An 18,535-nucleotide genomic window follows, 5' to 3' on the forward strand; every position below is an offset into this window, starting at 1 on the left:
GAAAAAAAAGAGGGAAAAATGGGAAGTATATATAGATGGGTTGGTGACATTGAGTGTAGTTGGGTAAGCCGATGGGTTAGTTGAGAATGAGACGTGGCCGTTGGATCATCGTAGGAATGGAAGGTTAAGATGTGACACGTGGGTTGGTGAGTTTTGTGATGAGTAGTTTTGTTAACACCATGTAGGGGGGGAGTGAGGTGCAAATGGGAGTTGGGACTTCGTCCAAATTGTTATTACTTCATCTCATTTTGATTTTGATTGCTTTGTCTAGGTTTGGCCCACCTTGCCGCGAATTTAACCTACAAATTTAATAAAAGACTAGTCATCAATCAAATTATTGTATATATGTAGTGTTGGATCGGTTTTTGGTAAAAAAATGTCTCGAACCAATAAAATTTTAATCGGTTCAGTTTAGTTCGATTTTTACCGCTTTTCAAAAAAGGAATCAAACCAAACTAGTCATTTTTGTTCGGTTTGGATCGACTCAGTTGATCGGTTTGTTTGAAAATACAATTATAAAAAAATTCATATTTTCACAAATTTGTATTTCATGCTTATAACATATTCAAATATTTCATAGAACTTTTATTTTCCATGTTCTTTGTTTTTCAAACAACTTTGTATAATTAATATGAAAAAACTAACAAGAGGTGGACAATTAATCCCATCGACGGTGGGGAACGATGAGTTAGGTGTGACTGGCGGCTAATGTTCTTTTTTAGCAAAAATAAAATGAGTCTGAATAATGAGATGAGATGATGATGGGAGAATGAATTAGAAGTATTTTATGTTGGACTTTAATTTTGAGCTTAATCATAAGTGTGTGAGGAGGGATAATATTACTAAAATGGGGAGTGGGTTAGCATCGCTTCAGTTCATCGGTTCTTTGGATCTCAAAATTAAAAACCTATAACCAAACCAAACTAGATAGGTTTAGATTGGTTTGATTCGATTTTAAACCTAACCAAACAAGGTCGAATATTTTTCAGTTTAGTTCTGTTAGAATTTTCTTTTTCATCATGTTTGTACGAACCATTTACATCCCTAAATATATGTGTATTACTCAATAGCTTCTCAAAGATATGATTTTGGTATTTTTCCCTTATAATAAAAAGAGATTTTAGATTCGAATTCAATTTTGAAAATGCACCGAAAGAATTGGAGATAGAGTTTTGTCGTTTATCAGGTTCTTATCCGACATAAAGGACTAATATGTATAGTTGCACATATAAGAATGGTGATACCAAAAAATTATAATTATATAATAATATTTCTTTCAAAAAAATGACTAATTTAGTGTGAAGTAAAAAATACAGAAAAATATAAATGGCTTGGTTTTGTTTTTGGGTGATCGATTTGGAATTACATGTTTGATCCAATTTAAGTCAAAACACGAAAATAAACAAAACCAATTTAATTCACCTGATCATTCATTTGATTTTTACACCTTTTTGAGGCATGTTGAGTCGCTCTATATAACTTTTTTTTTAATAAACTAAGATAAATTATATTAAAAGCAACAAACAGTTCCTCATGCACAAGATGTGACAGAGGACGTTGAAAAGTGAGAATTATACCACAGTTTGGTTACACTAGCTGGATAGATACCATCAAAAAACAATTACACAATAGCTTGTAAACAAGGTAAATGATTCAATCTCCAAAAAGGATAATCGAAATCGAACATAATGTAGTACGCTTTCAACCACCGTTACGTTTGAAGTTTAACCTTTTCTGTAAGCGCCACAAGCTGGTCCATCTTGTTGTGAAAAATCCTTCTGTTGTGAAAAATCCTTCTGTTGCGGTCTTTCCAAATCACAGACAGGGACGGATGCATGTTGGAGCTATATGGGACTATAGCTCCACATGCTTTTCCCTATTTATTTTTTTTATTTTTAATAGATAAAACACATATAGCACACACGCATGGTAGCAACTGTAAGTGTTGAACGTGTTTTTTTAGCTATGAAAGTTGGGAAGAGTAACCTATGTAATAAAATGGGTAATCAGTGGCTAAGAGATGTTCTATTAACAATTAGCAATGATGTCATTTTATCTCATTTTCAACAAATGGATAGGTGATGATTTTCATTGTAATGTATTGTATCAAACAATAAGGTAATAATATTTGTAGATTAAAAAAAATAGTTTGTATTACTCCATCCGTCCCGGATTAACTGAGCCAAAAGCTCATTTCACATGTATTAAGAAAAATGTATAAATGAAGGATAGAGAAAAATAGTTTTAAGTGCACTTGTTAAGTATTGGTGTATTTTCCACTATCATAAATGTAAAGTGGAATATACTCCCACGGTCCCATATTATAAGCAACAAAAAAATCACACTTATTAAGAAAACTAAAACATAGTAGTTTGTAACATAGTTTTTTTGTGTTATCTTTGAAATAAGTTTTATAGGAAGGTGTAAAAACAATTTTCATTGGTAGTTGATCATAGAGAAAACGAAAAAGAGAGCAAATTGAATGCACTTTGCATTTAATTTTTCCTTGGAAAAGATAATGTTTTGAAAAAACATAATTAAATATGATAAAAGTTGATCTTTTTTCTTATAATTTGGGACAAAAAAATGAGTTTTTTTTGCTTATAATTTAGGACGGAGGGAGTATTGAATTAGAATGATGAAAGAAGTATTAATTAGAGTTATAAAGGGAAAAAGAAATTAATATTGTATTGAAAAATGAAATGGCTCAGTTATTTTGGGATTTTTTTTTTGCAAATGGTTCAGTTATTATGGGACGGAGGGAGTATTATTTATTTGAAATTTTAGCTCCACATGCACCTAAAGTCTGGATCCGTCCCTGATCACAGATAACACCGAAATCCAGATAAAGGTAAACACTGTCGTACAAACATGATGGAGCAATTTATGAATTCGATTTACGAATGCTATTGTGCTTTTACAAGACCATCAATATCATATGTTCTTCTTTTTCTACACTTCATTAGCCCATTTTTCACTACTGGCTAATAACTTGCGATTTCATTTCTTATGTAATAATTATTCGACTACATTAAATTTTAGTAGAATAAATTTGAAGTTTTTGTTTCTTTTTTAATGCCAAACTTGTTGTATCTAGTGATAGTCACATGAATGCTCTTTTTTCTGAAATCTTTCCATGTTCATCATGGTTTGTCCCTATTGCTGCATCTTGGATATGATGGAGCAATTCCCGAGTCTTATTAGAGGGATGCTATATGCTCTGTTCTTATGTCTCTTTTTTGGTGAAAATCACTTCTTTGATAGATTGTTTCTAGATACATCATTTATTAAATGAATCTAAAAAGTCAACTTTTGCTTAGTATAATAAATAGATTGTTTCTAGATACATCATTTATTAAATGAATCTAAAAAGTCAACTTTTGCTTAGTATAATAATGACCGGAGAGAGTATTTTCTAACCAAATATGATTATGGAATTCTCCTAATAGTCTTCTTGTGCTTATGCTAGCAGACTCTACTAACTCTTACACTTACTTTTACTATTTTTTCTTTTCTCTCATATGTATCAATAAAAAAAGACCAAACTTGTCTAAAAATCATTATGTTTGATGAATCAACTCAACTCAGATTTTTTTATGGTTTGTAACTAAATATTTTACTTCCTTCAAAAAAATATTTACTTATTAAATAAGATTGAAAATAAATGCATGTTCTTTTTGTTATTTTTTAATATTATTTTTCATTTTTTTGATAGATTGATATTGTATAGTTATAAGTGCTTTAATCGTTAACTTTACTAATTTTTTTTAATATTCAATGAATTAATTCAACTATTATGGTTCTGATTTTTCACACATTAAAAATATAAGTATATGGTTTTTTGTTATTTTATCTATATAAATAAAATACATGAGTTTGAGTTGACTTTTTTCTTTCCAATTTTACCCTTCATTTAAAATATTTTATTTACTATTTTATCTTTTTTATAACAATATTTAAATTATTAATGAAAAAATAGATAAATATCATTGTAATACTCCACTACAATGGAAACAATATTACCTTAAAAATATATAAAGGAAATAGGAGATTTTGGTTTGGATTTTTTTATTAATCCAATTATACACTTAAACAAATACTCATATAATAATAATGTTACATTGTTGGTGTCATTGAAAATGATAAGAGTTTATATTATATTTACAATATTGTCGTGTAATTGAAAAAATAAGCATTATTTGTTACAATAAGTCGCGAACATATATACATATAATTTTAATCAAAGTCTAAATTTCATAAAAAAAATATTTATAATTTACACACATTAGTACAGTAAAAAAAGCAGATAGACGGGCACAGAGTGTCCGTCAACCGCTAGTATTTATAAGTTGATTTAAGAATTAATTTTATTTAGTTTCTTTAAATTCAATCAAATATTATGATTCTTATTATCCACATTTTTATTGCAAGGATATCAATGTTTACATATATTATGATTATGATTATGTGCTCAATATGATTTCCCCTTATGAAGTTGAATTTACGGTAGCTTCTTATGCTACTACTTCAGGTTGGAATTGACTGAAACTTCGCATTCTGTTTGATGAGAGCATGTTCTTATAAATAGTCAGCACTCTTGTTTTCCCTAGCTAAGGTTTATCTAATGATGGATGTGTTAAATCCGCTTACGAGTTCCTTATCGAAAATCCTATTACCATTATTGACATTGACCCCTTCTTTGATCCTCAGAGAATTAGAGCTCTCCTTTGAAAATGATGTCATGATCGTCTTTTTACTAATTATGATGAAGACGCATGAGAAACATAACTAACAATGCCTCTTGCATTCGATGTATGGATCAAGATGAAACAAATCCATCTTCATTGATTAGGGAGTTTTGAACCGATTATTGGAGTTTTGAGATCCCTTCATTGAACTATTTTGGATTTTTCACCTCCCTTTCTTATTCTTAAGTTACGCTTTGATGTAATGAGATGCCACATCCATAAACTTGTTCCTTAGCTTTTTTTTTTCTTTTCATTTTTCTCATTCTTATGTAAAAAAAAAAAAAAAAAAATTGATTAGTTCTTATTAAAAATAAAAAGGACGTGGAACGGTCTCTCTCTTTTCATGGTGTATCCGCTAAAAGGAAGTTGACGTATCGATTCTTCGTGTTGTCGTGCATGCCAATAGTTCTTTAGTCACTTTTTCTTTATACTCGCTCCGGTCCTATTTATAAGAGAAATTTGGGTCAACAAAAGTGGATGTATTTGATCCAATTTTTTAACGAGATACATTCACTTTTGTTGACCAAAATTTCTCTTATAAATAGGATCGGAGAGAGTGTTTTCTTTTTTGTTTCTATTACTCTATCTTCTTTTTTCTCTCTATGTCTCTTTTAATCCATATCGTTCTTTATTAGGATAATCTAATTTTAGTCAGTACTAGGTATTTTCTCTTCTATATACTCCCTCCGGTCCTATATATAAAAAAAGATTCTTTTTTTAGATACATTAAATAATTAATGTATCTCGTTTACAATGAAGACTAGATACATTGATTATTAAATGTATCTAAAAAAAGAATCTTTTCTTATATATAGGACCGGAGGGAGTACTCAAATTAAATCATCAAAGCGACTAAACCTAAAAGACAGACAACCTTTTTCTTCTTAGTGGTAGCAACCCCCACCAACACCTATTTTTAAATAAAACTCATTTTGTAGTTGGTAGAAAGTTGTGGAGTAAGCCTTTAGGTGACTTCAAATTGAAAAACAATTATTGATTCTAAACATCTTATCTTATATATCTTTAAGAGTCTTTGGTGGGTGAATGAGAAGAAATTAGGTTTTAAAATGGGATCATGTTTACGTACACATGAAACTTAAATTTCTTACAAACTACAAAAACAACAACTAAGTCTTATTCAACTACATTGATTAAACGACGTCATAATTTTTTATCATATCCTTCTATTTTGGACTATGAATCCAAATTATTTAAACAAAAATACCTTGTAGTATGTGATCTTCAACTTTCACCTCGAAGTTGAAATGCTTCGTTTTTTGCTAAAATTACATTTCATATACTTCGTTTTGCTTCTGCTCAGACGGAAACCATACATTTCTAAAGTTCATCGTCAAGTCTTCAACCTCTTATTTAATTCCTTCCTCGATTCTCAAAGTAGGACATGTATCATATGTAAAAAACATACATCTTAATACCAGCTCTTGATTTTTTTCCCTGAAATTACATTCAAAATTAAGGTAAAAAGATAAGGGCTTAGAGTTGAACATTTGTGTAATTCTATTGTTATGGAAAAATCATCAGTCATCATCTTATGTTCCACAAATCGAGTGTTAACTCGCCGAGTTTACCGAGTTTACATTTTTAGGTACCAAAATCGTGTCAACTCGGAGGTAAACTCGATTGCTGGTAAAATCGGAATGTTTGACGAGTTTGACTCGAGTTAACTCGGTCAAACTCGGTAAACTCGGGTAAAATCGGAATGTAAGTCTAATTTTTTTTTTCCTAAAAGAAAAAGTAAATTTTTTTGGATAGTTTTATTAACAACTTTAGTAACTTGTGAAACTTGCCTTTTTGGATGGTTAAGACTTAAAAGACTTATGATTTTGCAAGTTTATTTTGTATTTTGATGTTTAGTTGAACATAATGCTTTATTATAGTGGTTGAAAACCTTTATAATTTAGTCATATTTTGTACTATTGGACTATTTACAGTATTATATTAAGGGTTAATTATGTTTCTAGTCCCTATAAAATAGCGACCTTGTAAGTTTAGTCCCTACTTAATTTTAATAGCATTTTTAGTCCCTATAAAAAAAAATTTACTTATAATTTTAGTCCCTGCTAAAACAAAGTTTGATTAATTATCCTTAAACTCTTAAATTTTTGAACGATTTTTTTGAGACAAGATTAGAACACTATGAAAGGTTCGTTTACTAAAATTTAGAATTTTCTGACATGAAATGAATTAAATATGAATTTTTTAAAACGACAAAAGTTAAAGATAAAAAGTAATAAAATCTGGATGTAGAAATCAAATTTTGCAATAATTTTTTGCGGACGAACTTTTAGTAATGTTCTAAACATGTCTGCAAAAAATTGTTCAAAAATTTAAGAGTTTAAGCATAAATTAAACAAATTTGAATTGAGTAGGGACTAATACTCAGTGCAGAAAAACAAAATTAGGGACTAAAAATGCTATTAAAATTAAGTAGGGACTAAACTTACAAGGTCGCTATTTTATAGGGACTAGAAACATAATTAACCCTTATATTAATTTACATATGTCATGTAAATAATAAATTTTATTTAATTTTAATTTTAGGTAAACTCGTACGAGTTCTCGAGTCGAGTTTACCTATGCAAAACAAGTTTAGGTAAACTCCTATGCAAAACAAGTTTAGGTAAACTCTCAAGTTGTAAAACCTTGATCTTAACTTTTCACACCAGTTGATGACTTTACACAAAATCCTTTAAGAGACTTTACACCAGTCGAACATAGCTATCCTAACATCTTTTTTATCTAGCACTTTACACAAAATCCTTCTACATCATATATATATGTCTTCTTCAAATCAATGAAAAGAAAATGAAAATATTTTTCATCCATAAAGGCTGAAGTGGAAGAGAGAAAAAAACAAGGTAATTCCACTATCATGCACAATCCTTGAAGGGTGTAGCTAGGGGGTTGGTGAAAAGTTCTTGAAACCAAAGTTAATTGGGATACAAAGTCCTTATTTTTTTTACAATAATTTGAATATAGTCTGCAGCTGAAGGTGTCTTTCACATACAAGACCTGATATAATTGTTTGGTACACATCATACAACTACTTCAAAACAATTAAAGAGTTAAATATTATGTTTGGATTTGGCTGACAGTTTTTTATTTTATTTTTTAAAGTCGAGTTTGAGTTAAAAATTCAAACCAATCAAAATTTAAGATTGTGTAAAAGATAGAGTTTATGTCATGCATGCCCACTCTTGTGTGTACTCCATTCTTGTGAGTTTGTAAAAGATAGAATATATCTGTGTCATGCCAATTAGCTAGAAAGCTGGTGCAGCAGTCCTCACCTGTTTCACCGGATAAATTGACTTATTCATCGACAGTAACATTCTAATTCTGTTAGAACAATGATACTTTTGTCGGAATATTTGATACGTTGAAACACAGGCTGCTAAACCTTTCACATTAGATTTTATACACAAAGGTTTCACGTGTCCACAAAAAATGTCTCGAATATTGAAATTTGTTTTAGACATCATTTACTTTCAAAAGCTATTGGGAGCGGTCCTGGTTGAAACTTGGATTCGAATTTACAATTTCTTATTAACAAACATTTCGTGTGCGTGAGTTTTGTCATTAAACTTTTACAAACCAGAATAAAAAATGATACTTTTTGTTAAAGAAAATAAATTAATAGTCGTATTTATAAGCCAAATATCCACGTTAGTTTTAGACATCAATTAAAGATAATTAAAAAAAATTCAATTTTTGGGAATGTTATTTTGAGTATTTTTTTTTAAATAAAAACATAAAATTTATATATAAAAAAATATTGGTATTGTTGTACCTGATTTGATTAGATAGTAGATGTAAACAAGTCAGGTCACCAACCTCCAAATTGGTTTAGTTTGATTTTTGTTTCCTCTGCTAAAATTCTCCTTGACAAGGACTTACGCTTGACCTCCAAATACACCGATTAATTAATTGTTCTCTTTACACCGATTAATTGGCTGGGAAAAATACAGCATGAGCAAAATTAGTGCTCATTAATGAGAAAAATGCTTTTACCTACATGTTGCATTTTTTAAATGTTAGAATCTGCTGGCTCTTGTTAGAGGTGTATGGAATCCGACCTGGTCTTGTAACTCGACTCAACCCGAACACAATGAGTTAGGTCTAATGTGCTCAAAAAATAAAATAAACATAAAATAGTAGTCTATCACTCGTGTATTGCATTGATTAACATACTAGTTTTGATTATATATAGCTTGATTTCATGCTTTAGACCTGACCTAATCCGTGCAATATATACTCTACACTTTGTACCCAAAAAAAAAAAAAACAAAGAATCTACTACATGTATCTCATAATATAAGATCATTTTGAGTAAATCACGATAATTAAAAAAATGGCTAAATTAATCCAATGGTCCCTCAACTAATTACCAGTTTTCATTTTAGTCCCATAAGTCTTAAAATCATCATTTTGGTCCCTCAACTTTTGCTCCGTCATTCAATTTGGTCTCTGCCGTTAGTTTCTTAATGCCTAAATTTTTTGATTTGATTCTAACCATTTGATTGCATGTTCATTGTATCTAATAGTGAACCATCAACACCTAAGTTTTTTCCTTTTCTTCATCTTCTCTCTTCTTCTTGCTCAGATCTTCATCTTTTCCAGAATTTTTCATCAAAGTATTTTTTACAAATTAAAGAAAAAGATGAAACATCATCGGTGATGTATTTGCAAAGAAATAACTAAGGTAGCTGATTTCTTTTTTTGTACAAAATGTAGCTGAAAATTTTGAAGACGTTTATCATATGAGACAAAGAAAAACTTAAGAGAATTCTATATTTAAGGTGGGAGATACTTTTCTGACTAATGGGTGGGAGGTACTCCCTCCGGTCCTAAATATAAGCAAATTTAACTTTTTAGGTTCATTCAATTAATGATGTATGTGGTCCATAATATGGACCACATACATCATTAATTGAATGAATCTAAAAAGTCAAATTTGCTTATATTTAGGACCGGAGGGAGTACTTAATCACTCAAATTCAACACCTTTCAAAAATGTATTAAATGGGTATGACTAATAATCTTACTCCCTCAGTCCCATATTATAAGCAAAAAAAAAAAAAATCACACTTATTAATAAAATCAAAACATAGTAGTTTGCAACATAGTTTCTTGTGTTATCCTTGAAATAAGTTTTATAGGAAGATGTAAAAACAATTTTCATTGGTTATTGGTTATTGAAAAAATGAAAGAGATGGCAAATTGAATGCACTTTGCATTTAATTTTCCTTTGGAAAAGATAACTTTTTGAAACAATATAATTAAATATGATAAAAGTTGGTCTTTTTTCTTATAATTTGGGACAAAGAAAATGAGTTTTTTTTACTTATAATTTGGGACGGAGGGAGTACATCATTATATTTTAATAATGATTTATTTGTTAAATCATAATTATATTATTTATGGATTATTAAATGGGTATCACTCAATCCTTCTGAATCAAATTTTTCTCTCAAAATGTTTCACTTTCGGCAAAGTGTTTTTCTTCAATGGGACCTTATCCCTTGTTCTGTTCTGTCTGCCCATTATGGTTCTTCTCTTTTTCTATCTGATGATGTTTATTTTGCTATATCTTTGGAAACTTTGGTTTAGCTTAGGCGCCGTATCTTGTGCTTTAGCTAGTTTTATGATATTGACTTGTAAAAAATATGCTTCGTCATACTAATAATCATTAATTTACAAATCTTTTTAGGATAATTAAGAAAACGTGCAAATTAAATAACTGATTTTAAAAAATTAGGGAGGAATGTTCTATCTTGATTAGAAATTAGTTGTGTAATGATAAATAATTGTTTTGGTTACGCGGATCAATTTGAATTCTCATGAAAAAAAAGTGAAGGAAGGCTTTCATAAAATTTGATTGATATGCATTTGATTCATTTGAAAGCATTGCAATTATGTGATGTTTGATAATGATCGTTACTTAACTCGTACACATTTGAATATGCTAAAATGTCGGGTTTGATCTTGGATCAAGTCCAAAGCTAAAGACTTGCTATCAATGGAGTACTCAACCTCTCATATGTTTAATTAGGAGTGTATGTATATGTAATTTGCACAAATTGACATACATACAATATGCTAACTTTATACTGTCATGCTGACGTGCTGGCCGGCCACTCCATCTACTAAAATATTTGGTGGAAGCCAACGATTGCACGAAGTGTCCATAGTCAAAGTTGCATTTGTGTAATTGGTTGTAACATGCAAAGGTCAATGCTTGAAATTTTGGATAATACTTTTTAGATCATATATACAATAAGGCAATGTTGTCCATATTAGTTCTCAATGCATATTCATGTATATCACTGGGAAATTAATATGAATGAATAATGTTGGATATGATTCTTAACCACCCCTACAAGTAATAAAGCTAACTCCGTAGTGTTTTAACAAAGGTTGGTCTCATGGATTGGATGGTATTCAGAAAACAAAACTTTTGTCTTCCTCTCACAACATATACTATTAAGGAAAACAATTAAATACAAGAGAAAAGCTTGTAGCACACTACTACTATGACATTTTAACACTTGTAATTGGGCAAAATCTTATGCAACACCAATAAATAATATGGCTCACTTTCTATTGGAGGAGCCAGCAAGAGATTTTACTAAATCTATAGTCGCATATATTTGTAGGTATACCTACTACTTATGAGAATGACAACATAGTCTCTCAAAGCTGCAAAAGTAATATAGGTATGTTATCATCCACAAGTTTTTTTGCAGTTGGATTAATAAGAAAGGGAGAGGGAGATAGAGACGGGAGGTAGCTAGGAGTGGGACCGATATGAGGAGATGGAACGAACATATGTAGGTGGTCCACCGAAAAATCAATGAAACCTCTCAATTTAACTTGTGCACGGTGCAAGACTTATATCACTTGCGCATCATAGAATTAACCCAAATTAAATGTATATTTAGGATTAGTATATTGAAGTTGTAGGACTCTACTTTCGTGATTGATCAATTTTTAGTCTTTTATCCTGTTGTGAGTGCGCATAAGCTTATTAAGCCACTGGGAGGTGCCCAAAGAGGGTGCCAAATATCTTCTTCATACACAGCTGAAACATAGAGATGAAGGCAAGGAACAAACTCAAATTCTTCTGTTGTGGCAAGGCACTCAGTTTCACCGACATCCTTTCCAAGCCCGGCGAACACAAGCTAGACAGTTCACACAATCAACAAAAGGAAAGTCTAACAGAATTGACATTGTGCTTACAACTTAGCCATACTGAGTACACTAGAAAGTAGAAACCAATGTAGGTTTTTCCGCATGGTGGCGCCAAATATCCTCAAGGTAAACGACTTGCTTACGCAGAAATAAATATGAGCTTCAAATGTTAAGCTTGAAGTGCAAACTAAAATGAGACAATAGTACTTTATTTCATGTACAATAAACTGAAAATTGACATGATAAAAAATGTGGATTCAACTGTTACTATGAAGTGAATGAAAATAGTGAATTCATTGATTGATAAGGATTGTACAAGTACTATTTATATACAAATGAAGCTTGTGCTAGCTTATTGTGCAAGTAATCACATAGGATCAGTGTAACTAACTTAATTAGCAAGGTAACATGCTGTCTAAGTAAGCTACTTCTTACTAATCTATCTAGTACTTATCATTTTCATGATGCAATAACTGTTGATCACTGTTAAAAAAAAATGTAACTTCAGGTAGTAGATGTGCTAAAAAACAATTTAAGTAAGAAGTATTCGATGCAAATTCAGGAGGGTAGATAACTGCCATGTATAAAGTTTAGTAACAGAAGTGTGGAAATCGCAATACATACAAATTCACCATGGAACTAGGTAATACACAACAATCTTAACTTCCTTGCAATAACAGCTAAAATAATTGATTCCATTTAAAACAAGGTACACCACTAAAGAAATGTAGCCTTCATGCAATGTGTAGAATACAATAAATTTGCACAAAAAAAAAAACTAAAGGGGTTTGATGAATTTCAAAACTAGAATTGGAGATGTATTCTGAGAAGATAGATTTTGGAGAAGTAAATAAATTGGTCCACGTGGTAAAGTGAGGTATTGCCATTGATATACTCGATAAAAAAGTCATTCGGCAGGCTACGTTGAGGGAAACGTTGGAAGTAGGTTGGGGTAATTTGAAGTGTTTGTGTCTTGGTCGTCATTAGCATAACAACAGTCAACATGATACCAAAACTTGGCAACAATTCTTGCCATTCATAACTGTTGTCCACTACATAAACTGAACTCTGCTAGTTGCTGTGACATATTGAAAACATTCTCAACGCATCAACATATATTGCTTAAGCTGTGACCAAATTGACATAAAATTCATTGGATTTATATATGATAGTCAAATTATTGAATAAAGAAATAACTTAACTACGAGGTTGAAGACAATGATTATCACATACTAAGCACAGTTTTGAACTAATCAACGGCTCGATGGCTTAGTCACAGTTAAATTTCTTCACCAAAATAATTCATAACTCACATTGTTTGAAAAACCTTTGCAAGTGGCAATGGATTTCAAATTTCTTTGCGAGAACAGCATCAAGCTCCTTCTGAACACCATCGACTTTGGAATGAAAATCATCAACGATATTTTCTATCTCTCTCTCTCTTAATCAAATTAACACTTGCAATGAAAAACAACAACTAATTTGTTTCAACTTAGAATTAATTCCAGAGCTAACATTGATTCTCAATATAAAAACCAGTCACAAAAACAAATGTAACACTATGTTTGGCCATAGTAAATTCAAGTTTGGGAGTCCCTACCTTAAAACAAAACAATCACTAATTCATTTGCATATATTAAACTAAATGTTTGTAACACTAGGATTAGGCAAAGCAAATTTGAGAAACTCCCTATCATTTTCCAAGTAAGCTATATTATGCATTTCCATTGTCACCCAAGCTTCCATACCTTCATCTGTTTCCATAATAACAGCTACATTTGGAAGAGTTTCTTGATCACCTCCTCTGACACCAACCCAAAAAGGTTTGCCCCAACCAAAATTAAGCTCACTAAAATTCAAACCACACCAACTAGTCAAAACAATTGGAATTAGACTTATTGTTTCAATACCTTGTGGCAAATCCACACATTCATTGCTCCCTAACATACTTGGATCACTCTTCACTCTTAAAAACAATTCCCTTGAAATCTTCCCAAATTTCTCCTTACAAATTCTAACCAAATATTTAATATCAGTTTGTAAAGTAACACTTTCACAAAACACCATCACTGGCCATAAAATGTTGCCTATTGTGTAATTAGAAAAAGGCTCACCCATCCTTCTCCTCATGTCCAAAATATGCATAGCCAATGTTGGTTTATTGCTATCTACACCTCCGTCCATTTTGCATGCAAGCGTCATGTGTTTCCAAATGAAAGCAGCCAATGCTTCATATCTTGTAGGAAATTTAGAATTTCCATCAACATTACCATTATCATCGTCGTCTTTTGCTTTAGCTCTTAGAGTTTCAATGGATTCAGAGCCGAACACAAATCGTCTTGTGCTACATTTTTTTTGTACGTCTACGTCCTCGTTAGTATTCTTACCAACATGATTTATTGGTGGAAAGAAAGATGAAGCGGAAAAGAAATCGGGGCATGGTAATTCGTCTCTAGAGGCGCCGCGACAAATGGCAGCCCAAGTAGTTTGGAAGAGGCTGCCGGAACAACCGTCGAGGAGGGTATGGAGATTACAAGTACCTAAGGCTATTCCACCACAATTGAATATATTAACTTGTACAAGTACTTGTGGTAAATCTTTATCTTTATTTGAATGCATCTTATTAGGCTCACATGGAAGCAATTTATTTAGAAACTCTAGTTTAGGTGGTGTGAGAAATTCAACCATGGTTTGATTTACCTTGGCTTCCAAGTAAATAGCACCTTCATCATTGCAAGTGATAAAGGTGTGATCATTTCTTCTGCCTGCTACAGGGTAGAAAATGGTTAATGTTTCTGAAAGTGAATTTTTTAATTGAGAAATGAAATGGGAGATTTCTGTTAGGCCTTGTTTTTTGGGGTAAAACATAACCATTGGTAAATAGGTTACTAATTGAAGCTGATCAAATAGACAGAGTTTGAAGAATTTGTGTTCATTTGATGTTGGAAATGATGGTTTGATTGTTTCTCTTGATGTAATTGTGATATCCATAATAATTAACTACTTCATGTTAACATGTTTGATGTCCCTTTAAATTGATTGATTTTATAATATGGGTATTTAGTAAAACTGTTGAAGGGACAAGTTACTAATTAGAATTGAATTTTACTAGTTGAAACATATTATATATAAGATCAAACTCCATATAATTTATCTAGTTATTAATTAGTGGAAGTTTTTAATTGTATCAAATTAATTAATTAATGGTTTATGGGAAGTCTATTTCTAACATTAGCCTCTTGACAGTGTGTGTTACATATTATGATCCTTCATTTGACCCCAAAAAATAAAATAAAATTATAAATACTTTTTAAAAGGAAGTGAAACTTATAATACTGCATAATATAAAGAGTAACTATTATAACTCAACGTTTAACTCAAACGGTTTTTAAAATGAATACAAAAAGTGAACTTTTATAACTCATGGTTTAACTCAGACGGTTCTTATCAATTTCTTTTTGGCAAGATATGAAAATACTAAGCCTTCATTGAAGTTACTTTGTTATTTATTACTGATTAATGATATCGGCATATCTACCTACAAGTGTTAGATTGAATTCTAGACATTTACAATTCCTGGTGAAGGTTTTTTCTGGCGTGCTAGATTGTTGGAACATTAGTGTGACGTTGGAAAATAAATTGGAAGATTAAACACCAAGTAATTATACTTTGATCTAATGTTGTGTGAATTGAAAAAATAGAGTGTGAGGGTGCCACATAAAATAGAACACACATTAGTAGTGTTTAAATTGCGGTATTTAATTTTAAATACTTGATAATGATAAAAATAATAGTAATTATTATTTTTATTCGAGAATATCACTTCCCATTAATTTAGCTTATGGTGGTTGTGATAAGAATAAGAATTTAATTAAATCTCTTATATTTCCTTCATTCAAATCCAATAATTTGTTTCCTCCACTTTTGTGGATTTGTTTCTTTTGATCCTATCCACAAATGTTGTAGAACTGATTAATGGATAAACTTCATTTTAACTTTATTCATTAAGAGTAACTGTTGTCGCAATTTGTGCTAAAACAGTTACAGAATCTCTATATAAATAGAGGACACCACTCAGTTCAAAAAATACACCAAATCGCACAGTTGATGCTTCCTGTGCGGTTTCTCTCTTCTCCCTCCAACTTGTGCTAACGAGTTTCTTCTGCTTCTACTCCTTTCCGTCCCTTCGGAATTAAGAGTGTTCTTAAGACCATAGTCCCTTTTCGGTTTAATGTCCCTTCGGAATTAAGAGTGGTCTTAAGTTCATAGTCCCTTCGGAATAAAGAGTACTATTAAGATCATAGTCCCTTTCGTAATAATAATGTCCCGTCGGAATTATGAATGATCTTAACAGTATATAAATTATTTAAATATTCTTCTATTTGAGGAGAAATGGTGGTATCACCATATTTGAGTGGTCGTAGTACCATATTGAAAGTTTGGAGAACTTAAAGGTTAGAATGGTGGAAACACCATATTTGAGTGGTCTTAGCACCATATAGAATGGTAATAATACCATATTAAAGTGGTTTCAGTATTAAAGAGTGGTCTTAGTACCATATTCGAAGGTGTAAATCTCGAACGATTTTCTACAGTGCAGTAGTTAATCGAACAGTTGTAGCTGGGCTTGTTTTATCCTGGAGGCGGCGTGGTTGATAGTCTACCTTGCACAATTTTGGGTAGTGCCATGAAACGTCTTAAAGAGAGCGACCTGGTCGTGACTCAACCTAGTAACAACTTCGGTAGATAATAGAATTTGGAAATCCAAATACAACAGTTTGGAAATCCAAAAACAACATAGATTCAGTGTAGGCCCAAGCATAAAACAACATAAGTCTTTGTTCTTAGCCTACAAAATTTAAGCCAAATAAATGGCCTCTGACTCTGAAGTTTCTGTTTTGTCTAAAAATAAATCGATTTAGCAAAAGAATGTTACATGAGCTTAAAGAATCAACTTGACTAAATTAACGATTGTCCGAACCACAACCATACAAAACAAAAAGGGTGAATAATTATAGTGTACAGTATCAATGTTTGTTGATCTATTCAGATGTGTTTGGCTCAGTCCGATGAAACTCCAAAATGACGACGATTTTGAGAATTATGTTCTTTATATTTTATCAGTATAATGTGAAGGATCAATCAAGTTAGACTACCGTCCTTGATGAAATTTGCTCATGATATTCAGAAAAGTTTGATTCAGATCAGGACATACAAAGAAATCAAGGCGTGCATGGATGAAACTGTTGAAGAAATTAGTTTGGCTCATAGTGATCATGTTTGTCATATAAGATGTTTGAGATTTGTTTCGATCAACATTTTTCTAATAAATATTAAATATATTAAAGGTCAAAATTGTACATTGAAATCATCATTACATCAACAAGGAATAAAACTAAATTAAGTCGAACAAGACTTGTTGGATTATGACCGTGTTTTCTGGTTTATTTCGTTGCCAACAGGCAAAAATGGCTATGAAGAGTTTTTTTACGAAAAAAAATGACGAAAAGTTCCCTTTTTTTTTATCAAGCAAAGAAATACTATAAAAGACCTGGAGAGGGCCAGAACCCTTAACATCAAAAGAGCTAACATCAAAAGAAGGTGCAAAACATTACATCGCATAGATCTATAACAAGTAAGGCTTGTGCAAAACCTCCATGAAAAAAACTAACAATGAAACTACTAAAAAAGAACACCAGAGAAATGTCAGAAGCTACTAGTTAAACATCCAGGTTCACAAAGATTTGAACCAACTATTCGGTATATGGCGAGGCAGCTTTGGAGGTACCCTTTTGAGCACGGGTCCTCATTCCTGCTGAATTGAAGCTAGTAGGCTTCACTTTGTTCACCTGCTTCTTCTGCTTTTTATCTGCCTTAGTGCTCTCTGACAGACATGGATAATGCTGCTCTAAGGTTGATGTGATGGCTTCATCGTTGTCCTCTTCCTCAGCTTCATTCCCCCAGAATTTGGAGAGAATTTGCACACTCTTAAGGGCTGCAGCAGAATGGAGAGAGGGTTTGGAGGCATGAACCAAGTTTTGGTTTGAAGGGAGCTTGTCACTTGTCAAACTATCATAGTAGGTAGTTACAGGCTGCGACATAGATGGATGAGAGGTGGTGTTGTCAAGAGTAACCTTGACACTAGCATCAATAGCTGCAATATGAGCGCAATCACCTGTCTCTACAGGAAACCTCGGAATAGAACTGCTAGGCAAAGCCAAAGGGGTGAGAACTGGAGTATTAGTCCAACGTAACAGAGTAACTGGATCCACAACCTTTGAGGGCCTTTCATCAGTAGAAGTGTGTGCCTTGTCACGAGGAAAAGACACTACCTCAACAACCTCTAAAGGAGAGACAATAGCAGCTTCAGAGACAACATTTTGCGAGTCAGATGAGACATTTATGGTCTCCACATCCGTAGAGAAAGCATCCCTCGGAACCTCAAAATTCCTATCACATGTAGTTATCATAGGAGACAAAAAAAACGACGAAGAGTTTTATAGTTATCCTTTACTTATTTACTGGATTTTTAGTTATTTTTACTCCATATACAAATTAGTTATTCATCGTGGTTTGGT

General features: G+C 31.8%; 1 pseudogene; it reads right to left on the reverse strand.

Annotated features, from left to right (window-relative positions):
* Positions 1-11,536: 11,536 nt before the first annotated feature.
* Positions 11,537-14,948, reverse strand: LOC146958013 (akuammiline synthase 2-like; annotated as a pseudogene).
* Between the last annotated feature and the right edge of the window lie 3,587 nt (positions 14,949-18,535).

Source organism: Medicago sativa, chromosome 1 (assembly GCF_051527215.1).
Source record: "Medicago sativa cultivar Bolivia chromosome 1, Bolivia_mono, whole genome shotgun sequence".
Classification (NCBI taxonomy): domain Eukaryota; kingdom Viridiplantae; phylum Streptophyta; class Magnoliopsida; order Fabales; family Fabaceae; genus Medicago; species Medicago sativa.